The sequence below is a fragment of the Sarcophilus harrisii genome, chromosome 2, assembly GCF_902635505.1.
Source record: "Sarcophilus harrisii chromosome 2, mSarHar1.11, whole genome shotgun sequence".
Classification (NCBI taxonomy): domain Eukaryota; kingdom Metazoa; phylum Chordata; class Mammalia; order Dasyuromorphia; family Dasyuridae; genus Sarcophilus; species Sarcophilus harrisii.
Window position 1 is genome coordinate 421,211,378 of NC_045427.1, and position 11,885 is coordinate 421,223,262.

General features: G+C 36.1%; 1 pseudogene; it reads right to left on the reverse strand.

The window, feature by feature from the left end:
- Positions 1-1,069: 1,069 nt before the first annotated feature.
- LOC111721546 lies at positions 1,070-1,461 on the reverse strand (annotated as a pseudogene).
- Positions 1,462-11,885: the final 10,424 nt, after the last annotated feature.

Consider the following 11,885-nt stretch of genomic DNA (forward strand, 5'->3'; position numbering starts at 1 on the left):
AAAACAAACAAACAGGTAACTGGAATCCAGAAAGCAAAAGTGATTTGGGATCATAAGATCATTGACTTAGAGCTACGTGTTTCTTAGAAGCCATTAAGTTCACCCCCCTTATTAGACAATTGAGGAAACTAAAACACAAAGTGCTTAAGGGACTTTTCCAGGATCAAACAGCTAAAAAGTAGCTGAGATGGGATCTGAAACTAGGTTTTTCTTACTCCAAGTTCAGTGACTTCACAAAAAAGTCACTGGATAATATGCGGCCTCTTATCCAGGTATAAGTAGTAGAAGGGAAATACAAGATCAAGTTTTCTGGCTTGACGAGGAAGTAGGATACTAGAAGTACCCAAAAATTCAATGTGCTATAAGCCAGCTATGAAGCCAGCTATCTGGTACCTGAATTGGAAAAAAAAAGAGTCAGTAAGAAATAAGGATGTCTAAAATTCTGGTATTTAAAGTATTTTACAAAGATATTTATTATAAAGAAGGACTTAATTGAAATTGAGGATGGATTAAAGGATAATTCAAAGAATGGAAAATTTTGTCCATCTTGAAAGAATGAAATCTCTTGGGGAAACAGTTAAATGTTAACCCAACTAGGACAATCGTGGAGGGATAGCATAAGGAGCCTTTAACCAATATTTTGGATTTATAAGGATGCAAAAAAACAGAAACATCTCACATTCATACTTTATTCTATATTCCTCATTGCCCTATGAGAAAGCCAGAAATTCCAAAGGGCAAGTCATTAAAGGATAGCAAACAATTGAGAGGTTGTAAACTGAAGAATAGGTCTAGATTGGTGAAGAGAATTGCCTAATAAGGGACAGAGCCAGGTTTTTTTCCCCAAGAACAACAACAAATTATGAAAAAAATGTACTCTAATAAAAGAAGTTCTTAACTAGAGATCTCTACTTTGAATTGTAGTTTTGGTTCAAACTGGCTCTTTCTTCTACCAGTTCCAAAACAGAATTGGCCACCATCTTTTGCAGCTTGAAATCTCCCTCAAAAACAAGATTTAGCTCCAGTTTGGTTTGAAATCACAGATTCTCAGGTAGCGATTGGGTTGTGCTTATTTTGTAATGTTTGACATTTCTTCCAAGTCAGAATAAACCCAGTCTGGTTTGTTCAGCACACTTTTGTCAAATTTTGCCTGTATCTTGTGATATTGGCAAAGCTTTTAAAGCTCAGAATAATTAATACAGGATCAACACTCAATAAAGGGATCAGCGCAGTGTTTCTTTATACTCCTGAAGAAATCCAGAGCACACTGATTGACAAATCTTCCTTTGCTTAAATATCACCTTGGATCCTTCTCTTCCCAGTGGCAAAGCGTAAATTCTTTTTGACTTTATCACACTGTGTGCCTTACTGATGGGCTGCAGTTTTTAGCTTAACAGAACAGACATTCACCTCCTGAACACTGAGGTCATCCAAGGTAGGCAGCTCCACCACACCTGGCATGGAGGTGATAGCAGAGCCCAGGGCCCAAACTGTCCGCTCTGGCTGGGGAAACCTGGAGGTCTGCTTCTGTTCAGGCAGTCGTTGACAGGAAGTCCTCCTTATTTAACAGATGAGGTGTTTTGGACCCGAAGGAGTTAAATGGCATGTCTAAAATGCCACAGTGTGGTGAGAGTAAAGGTTTCCCAGGGCCATACTTTTTTCATTTCCGAGAGGCTCTATCTGTACTGGACAGGCTTCCTAGTCATCAGAGCATAGGAAGGCCAGCCTACATCACAGGGACTGGGCTCTTCAGGTTCAGGGAATATTTAAAGACCATACCTTGATCTGCTGACAATGTTTCATGTGGCAATGAAGCGGTTTGTCTACCCTAGCTTCGTATTGGAGTATCCTTGTTGAATATCCTTTCTAAGCTAAGGCTAAGTAAGCCTCCTTTTATTAACTGTTGAATGAGGGAGGAATACCAACATCAAACCTGAACTAACAAGATAACAACCTCTGCTTGCACATTAGTTATAGGTAGAAGAGATAGCGCTCAAGCCCAAGCCGCTACATTCAACCTAGAATCTTTTATTAAACCACATCACCTCTCCCAGTCTTGGAGGTAGTGGCAAGGAACTGACAGGATTCTAGTCCTGCCCCTGAGTCACTGCATGATGTTAACCAAGGCATTTCTCTCAGTTTCTTCATCTTTAAAATAAGGCATTTAGACCAACTCAGTGTCCCTCAGTTGCCCCAAAATTCCTATGGAGCCCTAGAGTTGTTCTCAGGGGTCTGCAAATCCATAAATAAGCATATATAATTTTTATAAACTACGGGGCAGCTAGATGGCACTGGATAGAGGTGCAGCCCCAAGTCAAGAGGACCTGAATTCAAATCCAGCCTGGGACACGTAATACTTATTAGCTGTGTCACTTAACCCCAGTTGCCTCACACAAAAAAAAAAGATCTAATTTTTATAAACTGAATAAATAATATGTCATGTCGTATAAAACTATCTTACTAATGTGTGTATATAGATACTGTTGTGGTGAATAAAATACAGATTATTTGAAAATGTTACCAAATTGTTATCATTATGTATTTTCTGATTTAAATGATTTTGGCAATATCCGAAGATCAATGGCTATTAGATATTGTAACAACTATCATAGGTGAGAGAGGGAAGCAGAAATGTTGTGACATTTAATAGGAGTCTTCAAACTTTAAAAAAAAAAAAAAGGTTGAGAACTACTGGATAAATGGTTTGCAAAATCACATCATTTGTGAAAATAGCTTGAGTACATATCTCACAGGGTTTTTATGAGGCTCAAATGAGATAAATTTGGAAACTGAAATCTCTCTATAAATATCTGTTAGCTTGGTTGTGCCTGTTGTTAGGGCTGTAACTAAGGAGAGGTGTACTTTACTTCATTCTGGGGTGACCAAATTTAGAATACAATGACATTCTTCTCATGAGCTGTTAAAAAATAAATAAGCTTAGTATCCAGGTAGCAAGAATAATTAATTATAATGGAAAGCTGAAAAAACTGGAAACAAAATGGGTTCCCATCAATTGGTTAAACAAATTATGATACTTGAATATAATGAATTTATTGTACTATAATAAATTACAAATATGAAGAATATAGATAAACACGGGAAGACTTATATGAACTGATACAAAATGAAGTAAGCAGAAACAGAAAAACAATGTAAATGACTACAATTATGAAAACAAAAAGAATAACCCAAAAAAGAGACTTCATACTAAGTAATTATAATGATAAACTTTGTCCCTAGAGAAGAGTTGAGAAATTGTAAAAGTGGAAGACAATGGGTATGAAATAAGCATATATACCGTCAGATCTATTAGTTGTTCTGTTGCTTGGTTTTGTCTAATTTTTTCTCTTTTGTTTTTATTCTTTGTTATAAGGGATGGCTTGATGGGTAGGAAAAGGGGGAGAGAGAAAGGAGAGGGATGGTTTGGTGAATAGGAAAGTGAGGATTCAAAAATGAAGGGAATTAATGACTAATGTGGAAATATGTTTTGCATGACTTCATATATATAATGATTATCCTATTTCTTGCTTTCTCAGTGGGTGGTAGAAGGATTAAAGGGAGGGAAAAAATTTGGAACTAGAAATTTTAAAAAATTTAAATAATGAGGATGGAACAATGAGAGATGTCAAAAAAAAAACAAAATTAGGATTTGTCAATAAATAAAAATAAAATGGAAAGCTGTTTGATCTTGTCCTTTTTCTAGCAACCATATGCCAAGTGAATGTTTTCCTACCCTAGCCCTATGTTCCCTCTTTCAACATTTCCCCACTCCAACATTCTGCAATAGCTTCATGGTTTTCTGGGCTTTTTCCCTGAAATGGAGCCTACTGAACAGAGGTCTGAAATTTTCCCAAAAGTTCCATTCCTTCTTCCCTACTCCCACTTTCCTCAATCGAATTTGTCTTAAATAGTTAATTTAGCACAACATTTATGCAGCTCTTCTTAGGTAAGTTAGTGGTACATGCTCCTCAAGAAAAGAATCTCTAGTTACACTTCTAATAGTGATGATTTTAGCAGGGGTGACCCCTTGGAGTTGGGCTCAATTTCCAGCTTTATGAATTTGGATATACTCATTGACTTCTTGCTGAAGGATGTCCTGTGTATTTTACTGAGATGAAGGAGTAATCCTCTACCTCCATAATTGAGATGTGTCAAATAGGACTGGCCACTCAATGTCAATGAAGATGAACTTAAAATAGTTGGTTTTAAAATTTTATTTTATTTTATTTTCTGAATTTTCTACCTCCTACCTTTCTCTTCTCCTACCCATTGAGAAAGCAAGAAAAATAAAATCTATTAAAATGCATATGAAGAAACAAAACAAATTCTTGCATCAATCTTGTCCAAAAAAAAAAAGTTATGCTTCATATTGTACTGAACTCATCCCCTCTCTGTCTATAGGAATAAAGCATGTTTCATCATGAATGTTCGGGACTGTATCTATTTCATACCCATTTCATACCCATGTTAGTTCCATTGTATTGACCAGCATTCCTATATCTTTCAAAGTTCTTTGTCTTAACAATATTATTGTCATTACATAAATTGTTTATCTTGTCCTGAAACCTTCATTTTCCATACATACAAGTTCATACAAGTCTTCCCAGGATCTTTCTTTTTTGTTTTTATTAGTAAGTATATAATAATAAGTACTTAATTTAGATGTGAATTGGATAGAATTGAACTGACTCAGGAGATGATAAAACTGATGATGGAGATGCTCTAGTTATCTAGTACTGTTTATTAGTTTTTCTTTTGAAATTTTTATTTAGTATTTTATTTTCCCCAGGTACATGTAAAAACAATTTTTAACAAAACTTGAGTTCCAAATTATCTCCCTTTCTTCCTCCTTACCCCTACACTCATTGAGAAGGCAACCAATTCAATATAGGTTATACATGTGTACTCATATAAAATATTTCCATAATAATCATATTGTAAAAGAAAATATAGATCAAAAAGAAAAAAAAAGTTTCAAGAAAAATAAAGTTTAAAAAGTATGCTTCCATTTGTATTCAGAAACCATTAGTTCTTTCTGTGGGGATAGATATCATTTTTTCCTCTTAAGTCCTTCAAAATTTTCTTGGATCATTGTATTGCTGAGAATAGCTGTTATTCACAGTCGATTGTCTTAAAATACTGCTGATACTTTGCACACAGTACATTTCATTTTGCATCAGCTCATGGAACTCTTTCCAGGTTTTTCTGAGAGCATCTGCTCATCATTTCTTTTTTTTTCTTTTTTTATTATTATAGTATTTTCTTTTTCTAAATTCATGCAAAGATAGTTTGCAAAACCATGTGTTTCAAATTTTTCTTCCTTTCTCCTCTATACCTGCTTCCCAAGACAGCAAGCAATCTGATATAGGTTAAACATGTGTTATGCTTCTAAAACATATTTCCATATTTTTCATGCTGTGCAAGAAAAATCAGATCAAAAGTGAAAAAAAAATGAGAAATAAAGAAAAAACACAAGCAAACAAACAACAATGGCAAAAAAAAAAAAAGTACCATGCTATGATCCACAATCTCCAGGATGGCAATTGCTATCCCAAGTCTATTGGAATTGCCTTCAGTCACCTCATTGTTGAAAAGAGCCAAGCTCAGAAAAGTTAATCATCACATAATCTTGTTACCGTGTACAATGTTCTCTTCATTCTGCTCACTTCACTTAGTATCAGTTCATTTAAGTCTTTCCAGGCTTTTCTGAAATCTTCCTGCTCATCATTTCTTATAGCACAATAGTAATCCATCAAAATCACATACCACCATTTGTTCGTGCATTCCCTAATTGATGGGATCTTCTCAATTTCCAATTCTTTGCCCTCAGAAAAGAGCTACTATCAATATTTTTACACACATATATTCTTTTCCTTTCTGTTTTTTTATCTCTTTTGGGATACAGACCTAGTAATGATTTTGCTAAGTCAAAGGGTATGCATGGTTTTATAGCTCTTTGGGCAGAGTTCTAATTCTACAGAATGATTGAATCAATTAACACTCCACCAAGAGTGCATTAATGTCTCATTTTTTACCAATCTAATAGATATGAAGTAGTAGTTCAGAATTGTTTTAATATGTATTCCTCCAGTCAATAGTGAGTTCAAGCATTTTTTTCATATGGCTATAGATAGCTATGATTACTTCATCTGAAAACTTTTTTTGTTTTGTTTTGATCACTTATCAACCAGGGAATGGTTCTTATTTTTATGAATCGGACTCAGTTCTCTCTATGTTTGAGAAATAAGGCTTTTATCAGGGAAACTTGTTTCAAAATTTTTTTCACAATTACTTTTGCTAACTTTATTTCCCTCCATCGTATTTTTTTTTCTTTTTTTGCTTATTCTGTTTATTCTATCCTTTCGCTCTGTCCCTCCTCAAAAGTGTTTTGCTTCGGACTACTGCTTCCCCTAATCTGCCCTTCCTTCTATCACGTCCTCCATCCCAGCGCCTTCCTCTTCTACTTTCCTATAGGGTAAAATAGATTTCTATACCCAATTCAATGTGTATATTATTCCATATTTGTACCATTTATGATGAGAGTAAAGTTTATTGATTCTCCCTTACCTCTTACCTCTTCCCCTCCACTGTAAAACTTTTCCCCTGCCTCTTTTATATGAAATAATTTAGCTCATTCTACCTCTCCCTTTCCCTTTCTCCCAGTACATTACTCTCACCCCTCAATTTTATTTTTTTGAGATATTATACCTTTATATTCAAAGTCACACCCATGCCCTTTGTATTTATTCCTTCTAACTGTCCTAATAATAAGAAAGTTCTTATGAGTTACAAGTATTATCTTCCCATTTAGGAATGTAAAAGTTTAACCTTATTAAGTCCTTTATGATTTTCCTTTGTTGTATACCTTTTTGTGTTTCTCTTGAATCTTATATTTGAAAGTCAAATTTTCTATTCAGCTCCAGTCTTTTTATCAAGAATTTTAGATTGAAAGTTCCCTATTTCATTGAATATTCATTCCCCCTCCTGAATCAGTATATTCAATTTTTCTGGGTAGGTCATTCTTGGCTGTAATCCAAGCTCTTTGCCCTACATAATATCATATCCCAAGCCCTCTGGTCCTTTAATGTAAAAGCTGCTAAATCTTGTGTTATCCTGACTGTGGCTCCAAGATATTTGATTTGCTTCTTTCTGGATGCTTCCAATATTTTCTCCTTGACTTGGGTGCTCTAGAATTTGGCTATAATGTTCCTGAGAATTTTCATTAAGGGATTTCTTTTAGGAAGAGATTGTGGATTTTTTCCATTTCTATTTTATCCTCTGGTTCTAGGACATCAGGGTAGTTTTCCTTGACAATTTCATGAAAGATGATTTCTAGGCTCTTTTATTGATCATGGCTTTCAGATAGGCTAATAAATTTTAAATGATCTCTACTAGGTCTGTTTTCCAGTTGTTCTAGTTGTCTTTCCAATGAAATATTTCACATTGTCTTCTATTTTTCATTCTTTTGATTTCATTTGATTGTTTTATGATTTCTCATAAAGTCATTAGCTTCAATTTGTCACTTCTAATTTTTAAGGAATAACTTTCTTCAGTGATCTCTTGTTTGGCCAATTCTACTTTTTTTGCTGAGGCAATTAGGGTTATATGACTTGTCCAGGGTCACACAGCTAGGAACTGTTAAGTGTCTGAGTCCAGATTTAAACTCAGGTCCTCCTGACTTCAGGGTTATTTGTTCTATCCACTGCCCCAACTAGCTGCCCCTCCAATTCTACTTTTTAAGGAGGTATTTTTTTTTTCCAGTGAATTTTGTGTTTCTCTTTCCATTGGCCAATTTTTTCTTTTTAAGGCATTCTTCCACACATTGGCTATTTCTATCTCCTTTTTGAAAGTGTTTTCTTCAGTATTTTTTAATACCAGCTTTACCAAGCTGTTGACACATTTTTCATCATTTTCTTGCATTACTCTCATTTCTCTTCCCAATTTTTCCTCTATCTCTATTGCTTGATTTTCAAAATTCTTTTTGAGCTCTTCTATGGCCTGAGAACAACTCATATTTTTCTTGAAGGCTTTGGATGTTGGAGCTTTAACTTGGTTATCTTCTGGGTATGTTTTGATCTTCCTTGTCACCATAGTAACTTTCTATGGTCAGAGCTTTTTTCTGTTTGCTTATTTTCCCAGCTTTTAACTTTTTATTAAAGTAGAACTCTGTTTCTAACATGGAAGCTGCACTGTCCCAAGTTTCAGGGATTTTGTACAGTTGTTTTCAGAAATTCTTATAGAGATCTGTAAATGTTCAGTTCTTATACAGTGATACGATCTAAATAGAGTTGTGTTTATTACTTTCCTGGCCAGGACTCTGATCTATAAGTGACAACAAGCACTCTTTTTTGCTCTGGAACTGTGAGGAGAGTTCCCTCTCCATTGTGAGCACAAACTCTGGTGTGCCAGTGCTTCTCCTTGCCCTGGAACTGACACTTAGGACTGTGACCCAGATTCAAAAGTAGGCAAAGCAACAGAGATCTGCCTCAGTGCTAGCAAACAGACCATTGTTATCTCTTTCTGACCAGTTGTTTGATGCCCTTATCACTTTTGGACTGGAAGCACCTTCTTCCTCTGCTGAATCTGCTGATTCAGTGGCTCCCAAGGCCCGCCTCTGATTTGCTGGAGCGGTGCTGGACTGTGCTCCACTCTCACCCTGAGGTGACAGGTCTTTCTTGCCAACCTTCTAAATTGTCTTGGGCATCTTGTTCATCTCTTTTTTCTGGGTTTTACTATGCTAGAATTTGTTTAGAATCATTACTTAAAGGTATTTTGAGGGGTTTGGGAAAGAGCTCAGATGAGTCCCTCTCTTTGCTCCATTTTGTTGGCTCTGTCTCCCTATCGTCTTGAGAACATCAAGATGTTCTCACACAGCAAAATCTGCTTTCCCAGGGTTTTCTAAAAGCTTTTGGGAGAGTAGAATGTTGGTGATAGATTACTTAGTTTTCTGTTCTGTTTATGTGTTAATGTGCACTTATGAGTCTTTATGTTTAAAATTTTTCTTTTCTGGTAGAGGCCATAAACAATTTGTCCTATATTGGATTCAATTGGAAGGAAGGAAATATTTATCAGGTACCTGCCATGTGTCAGGCATTGGGCTAAGTGGGTTACAAATATTACCTCATTTGATCTTCACAACAATCATAACAACAATGCTATTATCATCATCCCATTTTACAATCAAAAAAACTGATTCAAATAGAGTTCAAGCTAGTTTCTAGCTAGTAAGTTTCTGAGGGTAGATTTGAATTCAGGTCATTAGTTTCTCATACATGGGACATATTTTCCAGAAGGAAGCCTGTTAAACTTTTAGGAACATCCTAAACATGAGACATAACTAAGTTTTCTTTAAGTTCAGATATTTTTTACCTCATTCAGTGACTCTTTTGCTTATGACATCTGGTGATGCTATAGGAACCTTCTGCTTGGGTCATGAAGTCTAAGAAATGAACCCTGGACTTTAACCTCTGTTTTTGTTTTGTTTGTTGAAATGATTGACTGGATGTTGTTCTGGATTGGGTCTGAAGCCTTTATAACCTTGTGAGTTTGAAAGGTCTAGAAGATACATTGATATCTCAGTATTCCAAGGTACAGAGGGCACTTTAGTGACCCACAATTCTAAATAAGGTTTTGTAACTAGTCCAACAATAAATAACAGCAGCAGATACTCTGAAGATCAAGGAGTAACTTTCTGGGCTCAGGAAGCAGTTCTCATTCTAGAGATGAACTCATGACATAAAATGCTATATACCTCCAGATTAAGAACTGAAGAACTCAAAGGTCATTTTTTTCTTTTGTTATTTTTTTTCTGTTTTGAAAATTATTAATGTGGAAATATGTTTTGCATGATGTATATGTATAATGGGTATCATATTTCTTGCAATCTCAGTGGGTGAAGGAGGAGATGAAGGGAGGGAAAGAATGTGGAACTAAAAATAAAAATTAAATTTTAATTTAAAAAAAAAAAAGCTGTGGTTTAATCCTTCCTTCCTAAACAGCTTAACCTAGTTGGGTTGTTTTTGTTTTGTTTTGTTTTTTGTTTGTTTTTTAAGAATTATTGAGATATTGCTCTAGACTTGGCTGACTCATGAGACTAAGGGCTAATTGACTTCCTTTCCTCATCAGCTAAGTACAAAGCAATCATAGAAGGATGGAATAAGGCTGGCTTTCAGATGTTTTATTTGAGATGGGAACTTCCCTCAGCTAAAATAACTCAGGGTGTCCTCAGGGTCTATTCTTGTTGAATAGCCTTCTTCTATGGCTAAATATAATCTCTTTGTTAAACTGTTGAGTAACTTAGAAGTGCCTCATTCTGTTCCATTATGAAACTAAGGAAATCAAACCCAACCTAAAACAATATCCAATCAATTATTTCATAAACATTTATTAAATACATACTTTGTGCTAGGTTTAGCCTTGACGCTATTGATAGGAAAACAAAATTAAAGCTATTCCTGCCCTCAGGGAACTCAACCTTTTATTGGTGAAGACAGTTTGTACTCATATTAAATAGATACAAGATAAATACAGGTAATTTTCAAGGGGAAGCAATAGTATCTGAGATGATCAGGAAATTTTTCATGTTGAAGTTGAGGTTGGAAGGAAAGGAGGGATTCTAAAAAGCAGATATAAAAAGGTAGCATATCCCAAGGACCAAGAACAATAGCCTATGCAAAAAGCCAGAAGTGAGAGATGAAATATCATGTGGGAGGAAAATGCAGGCCAGTTCAGCTACATCACTGGGTCACGAGGAGCACATATATAAATAATAGGGCTGGAAAATTAAGTCAGTTTGTGATGAATTTTAAATGTTAAAGAAAAACTTTTTTATTTGATCCCAGAGGTAAGAGGGAGTCTCTGCAATCTATTGATCAAAGAAATGGCACAGAGAAACCTATGTTCTAGGAATATCCCTTTGGCAGTTGTGCGCAAGATGTATTGGAGGGGTGGCAGGAAGACCAAGAGGCCATTGCAAGAGTCTAAACCAAAGGTCATGAGGACCTTTAAGGCAGTGACTAGGCAAGTAGAGAAAGGAATGAAATAGACCTAGAGTTCAAGAGACAGAATTGACAAGCCTTGGCCACTGATTATCCTTGATTCTGAGGTGCTAGAAGGATGGTGGTGTCCCCCAAAACCCCACAATTGTGGAGTGAAAGAAAAGGGGAGGGCTTGAGAGAAAAGACAAAATCTATTTTGGACTTGTTTATTTGGAGATGACTTTGGGACATACTGCTACTACTAATATTTGTTAATTCCTAAATAATAATTATTATCATAACCAAGGCCCTTTCCAGTTATAATATACCATGTTAAAAGATGAAGATCAGCAAAAATTCATATTTTCTGGGCATTTGCCTCAGATAGCTCTCAGGACTTATCTGGTATGCTGAGAAAGTTTAACACAAAGCTTCTACTATGTAGCAGGAAGTAAGCTTCCCAAAGCTGGACTATTCTTGTTACCTGGCAGGCCACATCAGGACCAGGCTACAGCAGAGCAATGTTTCGAATTATCAAGCAACTCCAAAGACATAGAAAGCAGGAGACCTCCACATGGCAAGCTCCAGGGAGACTCCAACTGTGGCTGAAATTTATTTTCAGGGAATTCCTCTAGCCTTGACATTCAACTTGGTCTGGTTTTTAGCACCTTAACCTCAGACTTCTGGCCTAATGGAAATCAGATGGCTCAGCTGCTTCTGGCTCAGGTCTAAGGAGCCCCTTGCAGAGCTTGCTGAGTAAGACCCAGGGGACAAGGAGCCAGGCAAAGGGGCCAGTGAGCAGGGGAAGATAATTCCTCACCCCTCTCAACAGCTGGGTGGCCTCACATCTTGAGGTCATCAAAAACCCAGCAGCTGCATAAAAGACAGCCAGAAACCAGACGTGGCCTA